The sequence below is a fragment of the Pyxicephalus adspersus genome, chromosome Z, assembly GCF_032062135.1.
Source record: "Pyxicephalus adspersus chromosome Z, UCB_Pads_2.0, whole genome shotgun sequence".
In the NCBI taxonomy this organism is placed as follows: Eukaryota; Metazoa; Chordata; class Amphibia; order Anura; family Pyxicephalidae; genus Pyxicephalus; species Pyxicephalus adspersus.
The window spans coordinates 68,869,079-68,886,737 of NC_092871.1; the positions used below are offsets into that span (position 1 = coordinate 68,869,079).

Here is a 17,659-nt window from a genome sequence, read left to right on the forward strand (position 1 = left end):
ACACCAACCTAAAGGCCCACCTAATATAATTGTGGTTGCTTTCCACTACTATCAAACCAAAGAACGCCTTATGCGGGTGGCACATGAGAAAGCTCCCCTCAGCTTCCAAGGTCATGACTACCAAATATTTGCAGATCTGGCTCCCTCTACTATTCAAAATCTGATTGCAAGCCATACACGCCATTGGCCACCCTGACTCATAACCCAGCATTCATGCCAGGATTTGATGACCCTAAACGTTTTGATTGGTAGATTTCAAGGGGATTTGGAAGGGTCAGAGACATGGTTACATGTAATAGGGTACACTCCTTTGACCCCATTTGCGATGTTCACAAAGCCCGATCCTCGGAATTTTTTCAATACTTGCAAATTAGAAATTATGTGCAAAGCACTGTGAAATACACTAGGTCACCCTTGAGCTCTACTTCTTATGAAATCTTAGGAAAATGCCTGTGCTAGAGCCCCTCTAGGTAAGGGAATACTCTCATTGGTTTACCGATCCATACTTCTTGCAGGTTACTCACACTCATTGCCGTATATCTCTCATTGGGAGGTAGACATTGGACATACATTGGTGGAGGGGAAACTGCAGCTCATGGTACCCCTAATTCCATGAGGCTAACTACAAACCTCTCTTATGCTGTGTTCCCACAAGATTGGCCACTTACTGCCCTGGTTATTCTGGTTGCTGCTTTCGTGTCTGTGGCAGGAATCCTCCACCGCAGGGGTCCCCAACACCCAGTCCGCAGCCCACTAGTGGATCGTGGCCATCTGGCAGGTAGGCCATAGCTCTGGCCAGTGTACCCCCCACCCCAGCAGGGTCAGGACTGGGCGCGTCACTCTGGGGGGGAAGATTCTTTCCCTTTGAGAGACACACGGCTCCCTGCGCATGTGCTATCCAGAGTCCGTGAGATTAGTGGTCCGTGAGCTCCAAAAGGTTGGGGATCACTGCTCTACCATATCTGGCTGCAGTGCCCCAAAATTAGGTGGTTCTGGGTGGGAGTGTATCCGATGATTCACACTATTTTGGCAGGGGTATTTGCAAGAATCCATGCATTGAACTTTTGCCACTGCTACCTCTGAATACCTCTAAGCACCATATAAGACTTCTAACATATGTTTTCACAGCCGCTCGGCAGACATTAGCAAAGTCATGGTGGTCTGGTACTCTCACGGTGCCACAGGTAAAGAGGAAGGTAATGCGGTACCTGGTCAATGAGAACATGCATTTCCAGATTTCCTAAATCTAACCAGTATAAGCTGGAAAGATTAAGTTCTTAATTTGGCTTTATCTAGAGAAGTAAGAAAACACAGGATTGCCTCTATCTTACAGAAATGTAAAAGTCTGTTACTAAAATTCACCTTCACGCTGCTACAATGCTGGAAAATTCTTTGTAGATTTATTGATGGCTTGTAGAATTGTCTGCAAATATTGTAGAATTTTCTTTATGCATCTTTAGATTTGAAAAATATTTTTAGCAGTCCACTTTCAAGGTCTCAAAAACCTGCAGTTTTCTCTCAAATGTTTTTAAATCACAAAACATCATTTCTGCTGTTTTCTGTACACCTTGTAGTTGTTTGTTTAGTACATTGAAGTGTAGTGTAAAATCTGTAAAAAACATGAGGTTGGAAAGTCAGGTCATATCAGTGAGATGAATATTCCTGCTCTTTTACATTAATAAACAGCCTAATTTCATCCAAGCAGGCTACAAATCTCTCAAGGACTTGTCCTCTGCTCAGCCACCGAACATTATTGTAAATAAGTAAACTAATATACTGTGCCTGAACCTCCTCAAGAAGTGCTTGAAACTGTTGAAAATTCAGAACATGAGCCATGATGTAATTCACTATTTTTGTGACATCTTTGAGGACATTATCAAATTTTTCCCTGGCACAAAGAGCTTTGTGATGTATAATACAATGGAACTGAATTATTATTATCATTACACAGTATTTCTATAGCGCAGACATATTATGCAGCGATGCACAAAGTCCTTAGTCATGTCACTAGATGTCCCTCAAAGGGGCTCACAATCTAAGGTCCCTATCAAAGTCATATGACATTACCAAAGTGTAAGCCAATTATTCTAACTGCATGTTTTTGAAATGAATAAATTGAATGACGATGTTTTGTTTCTTTAACAAAGAACTGTATAAAACCAGATGTTGCCCTCACCATAGAAAGTGCGTCATCACTAGTACTTGAAACCACTTTTTCTGGTCTTACAGTTCGGTTCATAAATATTTGGACAGGGACAACTTTTTTCTAATTTTGGTTCTGTACATTAGCACAAATAATTTTTTTTAATTTTTTTTAATTCAGTGGTATGAACAAGAAGATTGCATAAAAATGAGAAACGCTTTTTTTTTTTTTTTTTTTGTTTTTTTTTACACAAACACTTCATTACAGGGGCTCAAAAGTAATTGGACAATTGACTCAAAGACTATTTTTCATGGGCTGGTGTGGGCAATATTTCCTTATGTCATTATCAATTAGGCAGATAAAAGGCCTGGAGCTGATTTGAGGGGGGAGGGGTGCTTGTATGTGGAAGATTCCTTGACAAATTGCGCTCTCCATGCAGGTGAAACAAGCCATCCTTAAGCTGCAAAAACAGAAAAAACCCACCTGGAATTCAGGGAGTTTTACTACACACATGCCAATTGAAAAGCAATGCAGCACATTGCACACAATTGTTTTTAAAGCACTGTGGACAACAACACACAGTTACAGGGTTCCCATTACATGCAATAAGCACTTAACTTTTACCACAAGCTTTGTGTTCACCTGGTCCTGACTGGGTATAGCAGACTGGAACTCTTGTCCCTGGGCTGTGGAGCTTGGTTCAGTGTCTTCAGCTTAATTCATACTGTATTTCCCATAACTAGGACAGAGCAAAACAAGATCCCCTCCCTACCCCTCCCTAACTTTCCACTCTCTCTGTACTTTCACCCTTTAAATGCTGAATCAAGACACATCAGCTTCAATACACATCAGCTGCCTCTCCTCCCCACAGCCTGGTATTCTGAGGATTAATTGATAACTCCAAGAGAAATTCTGCAGCCAGCATGGGCTAACAAAGGGGCAATAGCACAGCCAATGAAGGTCAGCCGAGGTGGAGAGCTTGTGCCCAGAGAGAGGGCTCTGAGTGTCCCCTGTGGCATGTGTGCCAAAGGTTCGCCACCACTGCCCTAGACACTGATTTTGGCACAGATTAGTCATGGATTCACAAGTCACGCTATCACAAAATGATCTACCAACAATAAAAATGCTAAACATATATATATATACCGTATTTTTCGGACTATAAGACGCTCCGGCCTATAAGACGCACCCAATTTTAAAGGAGAAAAACCTAGAAAAAAAAGATTCTGAACAAAATACTAAAAAATCACTCTGTGTCAATGTATCGCCTTCTAATCACTTATATATATATATATATATATATATATATATATATCGAGTATACTTTATAATTAAAATATATATTGTTTACCTTGCATAACAGCATGAACATGTATGGCACAATACAATTCTGTACATTTTTAGCCATCACCTGCAAGTTTTACAGGGAAATGAAGTAAACTCATGGGAGGACTACAGAGCATGTGAAGCAGATTGCCCTAAAAAAATGTTTTATACTGCAATAAAGTCATGTATTTGTGAACTGAATGTGGGAATGGAAGCCTATGTGTGTGTGTACACGACACTTATTAATAACTAGAGAGCACATACTGTTGTGATAAACACTGCGTGGAACAGAGCACCACACAACACAGAGAACCTTCCATATCAACAAACAGCCAGAACTCTGAATTGTTCACCTCACTCCCTCCTCACCTCATACACACTCCCCCAACGAGAGAAAAAGAAAAGCCCCTGTATTCCTGTGTCACTATATCCCCACAGGTCCTGCTACCACAAGCGAAGAACTTTGACAGCCCTTGGTTAGGAAAGTCAGCGGAGCCAGTGAGCTAAAATGGGCGGGATCATCAAGCTGTCATAAAATGGGCGGTACAATTTATTTTGAAAGGCAGGGCTCCGCGATCGACTCTGATATACACTGAAATTAGATGTGATGACTATAGTACTTTTTTTCTCCTCTTCCCTTATGTGTGTCCCTGTTTCCTGCTTTTTTTTCTTTACTTTTTCTGTCACATTTTTACATTGAAAAATTAAAGATATATTAAGACAAAAATGATGCAAGTGGAAACTAGGTTTTTGGGCATGACATTCAGAAAAGTAAATAAAGTATAACTAAATAAAAATATTTCCCTTTATTGTAAATGCAGTGGAGAATAGTTAAAGTGGACCTAAACTCAAAGACAACCCCTTTATATGAAGTAAAAATGTATATTTTTTTGAAAAGGGAGCAGCACTGCCCCTTTCTGTCTTGATCACTACAACGATCAAGACAGAATTGGAGCGCAGAGCCTCCTGGGATACCTAAGTCACGCATCCTGGGAGGCTCTGGCTGCAGTTCCGGCTGAGATTGGCCTTACGTAGTAAGAGCCTTTTATTTATTGGGAGGATAAAAATCCCGATCTCATGCACAGTGTGAGATTGGGTGACGTGCAAAGACTGAAGATGGTGGCACCCAACGCTTCATCTGTGCTGGGTCGAAAAAAAGATATCACGATGATGCGGAAGAAAAACCTGCTCAAGGATCGACAAAGCTTTGGGATTAAAGATATGTTTTTTTTTGTTTTTACTTTAGTTCCCCTTTAAAACAGTGACAAGTTATTTTCATTACCTACAAATCATTGGGGGGATTTTGTTCACAAAAGACACAACTGGAAGTGAGAGGTAATCTCAGAAAATTGAGAGAGAAAAAAAAAAAAAAGAGAAAACAAATCCCAAATAAAGGTTCCTAATCCTCACCAAGACCAAAAATAAAATAGTTTTTTTTCAATAGTTCATTTGGCTGCCAAGTTCCAATAACGGACATTCCTGAGTTATTTAGGACTGGTTATTGAATTTATTGATGAACGCTGACCCTAAAGGGCATTACAACATAACTAAACAATGCAAGTGAAGTAGGAATAAAAGAATTTACTTACTTCCAATATTATACAATATGCAACTAGCTAATGTAGATTCAATTTTTTTCTATAATATATATGATTTTCTATTTGACAAAGAGCCTTAAAATAGCATCAATGGCAGGTCCTGCGTATCTCGGTTCTTCACTGGTCCAAAGTCTTTCTTTACATCCGTGTTTGTATGTTATGATTCTTTACCAAAAGCCCTGCTGATGTACTGATCTGTGCCAGGAGCCTTGCCTAAACATAGTACCCATCGGCTGCACACTCCAGTGCTAAATACTTCCTGGCACCCTAATTGGAATCAAATCTCACAGATGCCAACAACCTATTTACAGGAATACAAATGAAATCAGACAGCACAGCCTGCCTTTTTTCTCATGGATCTTTTTTTGTTCATCATTATCAGTGCTAACACTAGCAAACAAAATATACCTTGTTATAGATAATTTGTATTATGTGCAATTATTTATCATACCACCTCTATGTTTGTGAATTACTTCCATGCATAAACCTTTGTTTATAGATGTCCAGTAACAATAGATTTATGTTCATATTCTTTAAATGGATATATTGTTCAATATGTTTTCCTTAATAGCACATTTCTTTAAAAAGATAATGCTAATATGTAACTAACTGTTTCCTCCAATGTATACACAAGGAAACATAGTATGTTTGTTTCATAACATATCTGTTTCCTCCAATGTATATACAATGTAAAATTTCCACCGGGATGAATATACACCTAAAATTGTATTTCAAAAAGGTTTATGTATACACCAAAGTCATAGATTGATTTATTTTAACTTTATTTTATTCTACTTCACTATATTCTGTATAATGTTGTAAGAACAACATCCTGTACCACCATGATAAAAATGAAGGAATTTTTCACCTTGGATATACCCTCTATACCCATGGGAACTACCCACTGTAGTAGATGGGTCTTGTGGAGGACCCAGTGCCGTCCCATCTGGCTACCCGATCAGGAGATATTGGAGTATACCACTCCCCCATTCCTGAGCTTGCCTATGTTCTTCCTCCGTATGATCGGATATATATGCCAATCACCTTGCTGCCAAACAGCCTAGCGCTGTCCGTCCCGCCAGCAACAAGACAGCTCCACCTACATCACTGGGATTCCCTACTGATTACACGTCACTGTGAGGGTGTGTCAAACAACATGGATCTGACAACATGCTGGACTCCACCCTGACCCAATCCACTAACACTATAGGACAACCTGAACACATGTCAGCATGTGGGCGTGTACTAACCCCAAACCCAACATAGCACGTTGGGCTCAGTAAATCTCTGCCCATCCCACCTTTATCTGGGCTGATGTCAGTTTACAGCACAAGACTGTTTCAGCATTCTTACCAGGACCCCAAAATCACCACCAAGGCTAGGTATGCATAAAATCTCTACGAGCACCCTAAGTAAGTAATAACCCCCTGTTACATCCCTAAAAGGTAATATAACAGCCTGTTCACATTATACACAGCACTGTGAACAAGGAAAGACTATTACCAGCTGCCATAGAATATGGAACCATATATTTTTTCTACAATATCAAAATAATCAGGGAACCTTGAGGCCAATCTTATATCCTCACCATCAGGGTAAGCAGACCTCTGTAACAAAGCGCTATATAAATCTATATTTATACCACCGCTGCCATCACTCTGGAACGTCCGTTTATATTGTTTTAGATAAATATACCACATTCTACAACAATTAAAACAAATGTCCATCCTCATTCCAACTAAGTACCCCCCCAATGTAATTAGACCCTACATTATTCAATATATTACCTAATCCACACAATTGATGACACTTTTGAAAAAACCTAAGCACAGTACCACTAAACTCTAATATTTATTATTCTGTTTCCCATTAAGTCCCAATCACCCCATGAAACATCGCATCCGTGGACTTATTCTTTGATCATATCCATCTATGGTAACGTAAGTGTTGACCATCACAATATACACCATCAACATAGTGATAATTTATGTCCACACCATTAACATCACCTATATGACCAATGTATCCCACTATATCACCAAACAGCATCTTAATCTACTGTATACCATGTTTTACCTGTACAGATACAATACTTTCATATATTCATATTTCACCTAATAAGCATTTCATATTTTACCTAATAGGCATAACTATAAATGATGAGACTAATTAATAGGTATCACAGCACCCTTGAATGTTTATATGACTGTTTAAATTCTCATCAATGCTATTACTGAAAATGATTGTGCATACTATATTCTATGTGATTATCATTACTGATTATATTTTTATATATTCTTTTGTATTTCTTTGCTCTCACTGTACATAAGTATATGTTCACTGAACATACCTTGACTGCTCTAGCTCCTACCTCCCCTGAAGAAGCCGGACTACCAACAATACATGACAGGAAAAACATGTCTAGTTGAAATATATTAACTCAGTGCTGCCACAACAGAGATTGAAGATATAATATAATGTATGACTCTGTAAATATGTATGAATCAAGATTGTGTTAATACATAATTACCATGTTTACATACACTGCTATGTGAACATCAGCACCATGTGGCACAGGTCGTCTTGCTGATTCCAAATCAGGGTACTCCCACTTGTTTTTCTTGTAATGATGAAAGTTTCATGAAAAGAATGCTACATTAAATTTATAAAATGCAAAACATTGATGTAAATAAAGATTGATAATAATATGCGGTGTTAACATTTGTTGTTGGTAGAATCATCTATTTGGATTGCTGTATCACAAGAACTAAGGCCAATTCAATGAAACTGATGTCATTTCTGGATTCAGCAGACCTGAAATACACTAAATATATTAAAAAATCCATGGCAAGTGAATTTTTTTTTTGTTGAGCTGTGTTATCATTGGGAGAATTTTCTTTTCCAATGCATGCTTAAATCATACATGAGACCAGAACCCCTTCCCATCTTGATGATGCTGGACAAAAAAAGAATTGTCGCTGAGAACAATCCTTTGCAATCTTTTATAGTGACAGAATAATGAATGAACCCTGTATACACAGCAAAGCTCTGTTAAACGGAGATGGGAAGGGGGAGGACAAGCGAACTACATGCCATCATGCTCTCCTCTGTAGGAATGTAGAGTGGTCCTTCCCAGCTAGATAGTTATATAGTAGGTTAGGTTGAAAAAAGACTTAAGTCCATCAAGCTCAATCACTAGGGAAACAAACATATCCCAGATATAAAACCCTATAAGACATAGTTGGTCCAGAGGAAGGCATAAAAAACCCTGGTACAATTTTCTTAAAAAAAAATTCCTTCCTGATTCCATTGAATTAATTAGTCATTGATTATTCTAATGAATCAGATTGATGAACCTCAGAGCACTGCTGTACGCATCAGATTTTCACCAGACAAGCATAAGTGTTCATCTCAGATGACTTTTATCTAAAATGTGTTCATAGCTTAATGCTACTGGCATTCCAATGTTTACTGTACAAACATGATTTTTCAAATCACACCAATTTCTGATTTATTATTTAATATTTTTCCATCAAAACTTTTACCTATTTTTCAGGATACAATAGATGTACTAACGATGTAAATAAGAGACTAAAGCAGAACTTCCCCCCGCTCTGCTGGTAATGGTTTTCTTTACTGTTCAAACACAGACTCAAATCAATGTTGCTCAGCATTCTGCTGGAAGATTAGAGACCAACAACAAGACAAGGGCTGAATGTTTTTGTTCTGACAAAACACATCAATACATTCCCTTTCTGCCCATGGTTCTTGTACACCTCCACACAGCAAGGTTTTTATACCAACTACTGCACATTTAAATCAACCTGAAAAGTGAGTAGGAAAACCTAGGCATCACCAAGTGCAAGAAAATAAAAAAAAGAAAATAAACTATTTTACATTAACTAAAACCATATATATATGTTTAGGGGGAATAGATTTGGGGGAGTCAGAAATGGAAAAGGATCTGGGGGTTCTGGTAGATCGGAGACTTAACAGCATTCAGTGCCAAGCAGCAATATTTAAAGCTAGCAAAGTACTTTCTTGTACTTTCAGAGATGGAGACATAATCCTACCCCAGTACAAAGCATTGGTCAGACCACATCTGGAATATGCAGTCCAGTTTTGGGCACCAGTTCACAAAAAGGGCATTGTTGAATTGGAGAGATTGCAGAGAGGTGCATTTAAATTAAAAAAAGGAATGGATGAGCTCAGCCTCGAGGAGAGATTAGCTGAACTAAATCTATTCTCCCTTGAGAAGAGACGTTTAAGGGGGGATATGATCACTCTGTAAAAAGATATAAATGATCCATATAGAGAACTCTCTTCCCCATTATTCACTTTGAGATTATTACAAAGAACAAGAGGGCACTCTTTGCGTCTGGAGGAAAAGAAGTTTAAGCTCCGCACGCTGGATCTCAGGGGAAATAAAATCAATTTTTTTTTTCTTGTTTTCCCTTGTGGGAAAACCTGGTGCGTCTTATAGTCCGGAGCGTCTAATGGTCCGAAAAATACGGTAGTTTCAGTAACTACTATAGATTGCTTTAAGAAAAAGCTGGATGCTTTTCTAGAAGCACAGAATATAACTGGGTATTAAGGCTTTAAAGTAAAAATAACAGTGACTGATGATCCAGGGAACATCCGATTGCCTCATGAAATCAGGAAGGAATTTTTTTCCCTTGTTGAAGCAAATTGTACCAGGGTTTTTTTTTGCCTTTCTCTGGACCATCTATGTCTTATAGGGTTTTATATCTGGGATATGTTTATTTCCCTAGTGGTTGAACTTGATGGACTTACGTCTTTTTTCAAACTAACCTACTATGTAACTATATATATGTTAAGGTTTAAAATGACCACATCTCCATTATGTATAGGAAAAAAATCGGTCCTCTGTGTTACATCATTTGTTAAATGTTGCCAAGGCGTGTATCCCTGCTTTATGGAAATAAACTTCACCACCAACATGAAACAATGGATACAGAGAGTAAATGATATTAATTCAATGGAAGATTTGGTGGCCTCTGACGAATCTGCAAGAACCAAGAACATGCACACTTGGTTTTACTGGGAACAATTTATTTGGTCGACAGAGTATCTTGTACCAGCAATAGCAAATCTAATATCACATTACACTGGTCAACAAACATTTTCTTGCCAAATAGATTAAAGTAATTTTAGGTCATGTTTGATACACAAATTTCAAATATGGTATTGGTTTTGCTAGATTGGCTGTGGTTTTTGAAATAATCACCTCAATATTAACCTCATAGAAAACTAATGAAACATGAAAATTAAGCAAAATTACTCTAGATATGCCTACGTATACGTATGTATCTTACATTTTTGAAATACTTAATGTCAATATATTCTATCTTCAGTCTATTTACAGAACTAATCACAAAGAAGTCATTGAAAAACTCAGTTTTTATGATTTCCTTTTATACTGATGATCACGACAATCACGTTGAAGGCTCCAGCAGTAGTCTGCCATCATGTGTCTATCCCATCTGCCCTGATATGTTTTCTCCATCCCCTTTGTTTCTTGATGGAACCTCTCCCCTTGTTCCTCACTGAAATGGCCAAGGTTTTCTGGAAATTTTTGCAAATAGCTTATAGAGAGATAGTGTACCTTTATGCTCATAGTAGCACCCAAATTTTTAAAGTTTAAGAGCAATTTTTGTACCAGTTCTTCATAATTTGGTGCTTTATGGTTACCAAAGAAGTTCTTGACAACCATGACATAGCTGTGCCAGGCAGAAGCTTCAGTATCAGTCATGTAACTTTTAAAAAATTTTTTTAATCATTAATCAGTTTCCAAATCTGGGGTCCATCAAATGTTCCTGCTTAATTTTTCATTACTCAATTTAGGGAAGAATCTACAAATGTATTTAACGCAATCACCGCCCTTGTTCTGAACTCTAACAAATTGCTTCATTTATCCCAACTTTATGTGTAGTGGAGGGAGAATGATTTTTTTCTTTGTCAACCATTTGGCTCATTAATGATGTTTGCTGCACCTTTTTTCATGTTTTCCCCTGGAGGCCATGTCACTTTTTTCCAGTGATCCTGCTTTGTTCTATTTTGCCACAAGCAGATAAAACATGGGTACTTTGTGTATCCACTTTGCTGTCCAAGTAGGAAGTTCACCATTTTTAAATCAACACATATGGACAATTGGTGTTTATGGTAGCAAAGCTTTTGTAGGACCATTTTGATATTTTCATATTCTTCTTTTTGTTGTGTGATTGTTTTGTTGAGTGACCAATTGGAATTGATGCATAGCAGTTCCTATCATGCAGTAAAACAGATTTCAAACTTCGAGTGGAACTGTCTATGAAAAGCTGCCAGTCCTCTGCTCGGTATTCTAGTACTTCCATATGGGCTAGTAGTCCAGGGATATTACAACAGTACACAAAGGTCTCCATCTTCACTGAAATATGGTAGGAGTGTAACCTCTCTTGTCCTATAAAAAGTTATTTTAATTTATGGTCTCAGGCAGTTCTTTTCTTTTATCCTGAATGCTAAAAGTTCAGATGCTTGTTTTGACAGACTTAGGTCACGTATTAAATCATTGAGCTCTTCTTAGGAGAGTTTAACTGCTGGTTTGATGAAACATTTCCTTCATATTCACTTCCACTGCTAACTCCTGGATTACACTACAAACCCTGTATTTCCTCCAAGTCGGATACAGGAATATCAGGGAGTATACTAAACACTGGTATGGGAACATCAGCACCATGGGGCACAGGTCGTCCTGCTGATTCCAAATCAGGGTACTCCTACTTGATTTTCTTGTAATGATGAAAGTTTCATGAAAATAATGCTACATTTAAAAAATACAATGCAAAACATTGAAGTAAAAAAAAGATTGAAAATAATATGCTGTGTTAAAATTTGTTGTTGGTAAAATGGTCTATTCCGATTGCTGTATCACAAGAACTTAGACAAATTCAATGAAACTGATGTAATTTCTGGATTCATGAGACCAGAATTACACTAAATATATTAAAAAATCCTTGGCAATTGATTTTTTTTTTTTGAGCTGTGTTATTATTGTTGGGAGAATTTCTTTCCCAATACATGCCTAAATCATACATGAGACCAAACGTCCCCCCCCCCCCCCCCCTTCTTTCTAGTGTTGCTGTCTTTCTTTTGGAGCTAGTTCACCCTAGTTCAAACCCAAAACTGAAATGACCAACTTTTAAATTCAACGTTAAAAAAATTACTTTTATAGACTTCCAGTTCCAGTGCCTCATGTAGCACAGCGGCTCACAAAGGCTTCGTCACCCACTGAGGGGAAAAATCGCCCTGAACCATCCCTTCACTTTTGGGTCTGGATCAGGAATGCAAAGTTGAAAGGGCGCATCGTTTGGGGCCCCCTTCAGTTTGTATGAGGCCGGTCATAGTGCAATACCTTGATTACAATGTTACATTTTAAATTTTATATGCCTTTAGACACCAATGCTGCCTTCTTCTGGATGATCATTCTGTTGTCATATTTGTGGGTTATTCTGCAGAAGTTACGTGCAAACGCAAATTATTTCATGCAGTGTGTTTGGAACTTTTCAAACGTAAGGTTTGCTTCACTCTGGCCTACCCGTGCCACTTTACATGTACACGACTTGGAGGGACAAAGCCACTCATTCACATAAGCGGAAGAAGCTGGACATTTTCTGCAGAAACACATTCCTGGTTCATCGCCAAGACCATTTTCCTCCCAGTCTCGGTGCATTCGCCAAAAGATTTGACGTCAGAGAAAAGCATACATCCATGGAAATTGAAACGCACAATGGATAAAACCCAAAAAATGGATCAATAAAGGATAAAAGGCCCCCTCCTTTGAAACAATATTCCCGGCCGGAAAGGAATAAGCAAGTGAAAAATAAATATTACACAAGTGACTACTAGGAATTTTACTGTTCAGGATCCTGCACTTTTAGTGAGAGAAATAAGTGATGTGGAGTCGGCGGGTGAATAGTAAATATTTACAGTCAAGGTTTTAGCTTTAATTTAGGTTAAATAAATATTTTTGATAGAGTGATTCTGTATAGATATATGGTACACCACTAAAATCTTACAAATACATATTTTTTTACCCTCAAGGTGTGAGCCTGGTACACAATATGTTTTTGTCTTTTTTTTCCTGTTTTTTGGAAAGCTTCTACTTGAGGAAAAAAGGCCAATGAGTGGAAATTGCACTATTTGATGTTTGATTTTGTTGTCAGTGTTTTCAGCAGCATGTTTTGTATATATTTTTTTCTTTTTCAAAGGTTTTATTATTACTTGTCCCAACATACACAAAGCTTAATGACCTTGATTGTACATGTTAATGATGTTTAATCTGGCTCCCCTTCCCCCTTATTTGTGGAGGAGGACCCACTTGACCTTTCTAATGCCTATTGGATAAGTGGGTACTCACGAGAATTGGGAGTGGATTTCTTTGTTGTTGTCCAGATGCAAGTTGATGTTCTATATATCGTTTTTGTTAACTATTTATGAGGATAGTTTCTTGGAATGTGAAGGGGCTGAGGTCCCCTAATAAGCGATTGCAGATTATGCGTCAGATAAAGAGGTTTAAAGCTCTATTGCGTTACTTCAGGAGACACATTTGAGTACAGATGATTTTCACGGAATGAGCAAATTATGGGTGGGTGAGGTATTTGGATCTCCAGCTGTGGGATCTAAAGCACGTGTAATAATTCTGACAATTCCTTTCTTCCTTCTCTTATTGTGAGGGGAGAATGGTATTGAAGTGGGGTTATATGCTTAATCCATGTTTTTATACAATGTGTATGCCCCAAACTCCCCTACACTCTACACTTTTTCAAAATCTATCCATAAGGATTATGAAAGATCTTGGTCCCTTTAAGATAGTGGGAGCAGATTTTAACACAGTAATGCATATTGATGAGGATAGAAAAACACAATTTTTTAAACCTAAACTCATCAAAGGAGCTACACCACCCCCCACATATTTATGATTTTGTTCTTGCTATGCAATTGAAGGCTGTATGGAGACCGAAGTTTCCGATAGAGAGGCAATTTACTTTTTATTCCAATGTCTATGCTTCACAAGCAAGGTTGGATTACCTACTTTGTAATGTGTCTTAATTGCATTATGTTGATTTGCCTGATTTTCAACCAATGGTGGTCTCTGACAATACGTCAATATCTTTATATGGCCATGACACATTTCCTAGAGGAGACGCCTATCTTTGGCGCTTCCCTTCTTATTTACACCAGGATATGGAATTTCAAGCTACTGTTAAAGCGGCATGGATGGATTACACAACCACTATTTCTGCCCATGCGGCTGATCCTATTTTATTTTGGGAAGCAGGTAAAGCATTTTTGAGGCTAAAATTATAGCCTTTACAGAAAGTAGGAAATGTAAAACACATTTTCAATATTTGAAATCCTTAAATGGTTTGAGAATTGCTCAACGCCACCTTAATTCTAATCCAACTGCTGAAAATAGAAATAAATGGCAAGAAATTAAAAGCCAGTTTGACAATTGGCTAACAAAATATGAACAAAATAAGTAAACATTTATTGATTTGAAGTATAAATATAAACATAAATATGGAAATAAACCTAGGAAAATAATGGCAAACTTAGTTAAACCATTTGTGGCTCATAAAATGATGTGCTCAATATTTACAAAAGATGGTGATCTGGTGTTATACCCCAAACAAGTAGTGGAAGCATTCCCCTCCTATTACCAAACACTGTATACAATCACATACTCTGACCAGGTTGTTGGTAGTACATTTTTGAAAGCTAGTGCCATTCCCACTTTAGAACCAGCACAGACAGAATATTTCAACTTGTCAATTACTATTGAGGAAATAAGGTCAGTTATAGGTCAAATGGATATGGGAAAGGCGCCAGGCCCAGATGGGTTTACGATTGAATTTTATAAAAATGCTTACAGAGGAAGTTTTCCCCTCTTGGAACAGTTGTATGCAGATATGTGGCAGGGGAACCATTATTTTCTGACTGGGAGGGAATCATATATTAAGGTGTTACCTACAAAATATAGAGATCACAAATATCTGAAATCCTACAGACCTATATCATTAATGAATATTCATGCCAAAATATTAACTAAAATTATGGCGGATAGATTGGCCAAGTTTCTGCCACAAATAATATCACCGGTGCAAGTGGGCTCTGTCAAAGGAAGATCGGCAGTCACAAATATCAGGAAGGTTCTGGCCGCATTGGAATATGCTAAGTTACATCCTACGGAAGATGTGGTGATAGTGGGCAATAGGCACAGAAAAGGTCTTTGATAAACGTAAAATAGTGTAAATCTACAATGGCTTTTTAATGTGTTCAGGTGTCCTCACATGCCTTACTACCCAACTATTGGTGGAAATGTACAAATCCCCTATCACGCGAGTTAGTATTCTTGATTTTTTTTATCTAACATCTCATTGGAAAGGGGTACTCAACAGGGATGCCAGTTGTCAAGGCTTCTTTTTAACTTTGCTTTGGAACCATTAGTATGAGCTATTGAAAATACGGAAAATTTAAATGGCGTGCGATTTCATACTCAAGAGATCCGTTCTGCATTTTTTGCAGACTATTTATTGGTGTTTACTTCATAGCCCTACCTTGTTTACATGATTTATTTTTACAATTTGATAAAAGTGAAATACTGCCAATAACCAAAATTAAACAACGGAGCTGATTGAGTTTGACTCCCTTTGCAATAGCCAAACAACATTTGTTTTTATATTTGGGAGTTAGGGTGGGCACTATGCCATTCTTTATATACTCTTTAAACTACCCACTTATACAAAAAAATACTTAATTGAAAATTGAATTGAAAATGTGGGGACATCTACCTCTGTCATTGATAGGAAGAAACCATCTACTTAAAATGATGTATTTTTCTAAACTACCGTGTTTCCCCGATGAACAATAACTGTGTACTGTAGTCTTCTTCATGGGTAAATAAGGCATCCCCCTGAAAATAAGCCCTAGAGCATATTTTGGCCTTCAAAAAAAAATAAGACAGTGTCTTATCATCGGGGAAACAGGGTATTTATCCTTTGCAAACTATCATATTATTGTTGAAACACAGAGATGTCAACTTGCTAAATAGAGCATTTATAACATTTTTATGGAAAGGCATCCGTCCTCGCATTTCGGCTCGTAAAATACATCTTCCAACAATGGAAGGTGGGCTGAATCTGCCCAATACCAAATTTTACAATATGGCGTGTCTCTCTAGACACACGATTGATTTGTTAAAAGGTTCCTCTTCTTACTCTAATTACACTCTGGAACAAGTGTTTGTTTATCCTTGGGATCTTAAAGCCTTACTTCATACTAAAATAGCTAAACTACTGGGCTCAACATAATGTGCTAATTAGAGATACAATTCCAACCTGGAAGGATATTAGGAAAAGATTGAAGCTTCCAATTTCATTTTCAAGATATTTTCCGATTAAAGGCAATCCAGAATTTCCACAGGGACTAGTTCATAAGGCATTTCACTGGTTAGTAGACCCTATTTATGTTAAGCAGATACATCAATTTGGTAAGTCTTTGGTTGCTGATTATTTAGGTACATTTTAATCTAATGTGTTTGATAAACTACTTTCTTTACCGGTACCCTCTATATCCGCAGTTTACTCATTTCTCCAATCTTGTTAATTTAACATCTTTGGAAGATACTAATGTAAAACAATGGGCCAAAGATTTTCCTTGCTCTAATGCAGTGGAGTATTTATTGGTTCGTAAATGTATGACTAATGAAAATTGGTGGGAAACACAATTTAAATCGATGCACAGGGCACACAAAGTTTTTTATTCACAATCTTCAAGTCAATTGCCCCAAGTAATGAGTTGACGTAAATGTAAGGGCCATATGCTCATATTTTGTGGTCTTGTCCATTAATTTCTTTGTATTGGCAATGTGTTATTAGATTTATTGCAAGGATTACGGGTTGCACGGTCCCTCTTGACCCCTTTTAATGTATCTTTGGAAATTGGAAAGATACAAGGGCTGTAGGTCTAAATATTGGGACTAGAAGATGGGCCAGCATATGTTTGCTGGCAGCAAGAAGAGCTATAATGGCTTTGTGGATATATACTCGTCCCCCCCTAGTTTCCGACATCAAAACTTCCTTGTTACAAATTATATATAGAGAATTGTTGTAGGCAGATCAAGGGAATGACGCCGGGGTCACTTGTTTTCTGAGTAAGTGGCATGCGTTTATTGATAAAGCATTGTCAGTCAAAAGAGATGCTATTTATATATATATATAACTAATGGAGTGTACTGATTGATAACAATAATGTACAACAGGTGAAGAACTTTTCTATATTGATGTGAAGGGTATACTTGAGTATGTCTTTTTGTTTATTATCCTTATTGTGGTTTTTGTATGCTTTATTTATGTATTTATCTTTATTTTTTGTTGAGCTGCTGTTATGGTTAATATTTTTGTCTAACTATTTGGATATTGTAATTCTATGCAAAATGTAAAAATGAAAACATTCTTGTTTAAAATAAAATTCAACCCTAAATTTAGTGTATGCTGCAACTAAATAATCCAGTAGATTTGAGGTCCTGTATCCT

General features: G+C 37.5%; 1 protein-coding gene across 14 annotated transcripts in view; it reads right to left on the reverse strand.

The window, feature by feature from the left end:
* The window catches only part of DENND1A (DENN domain containing 1A), a 651,854-nt gene that overhangs the window by 208,878 nt on the left and 425,317 nt on the right, over positions 1-17,659 (reverse strand). The window lies entirely within an intron of this gene.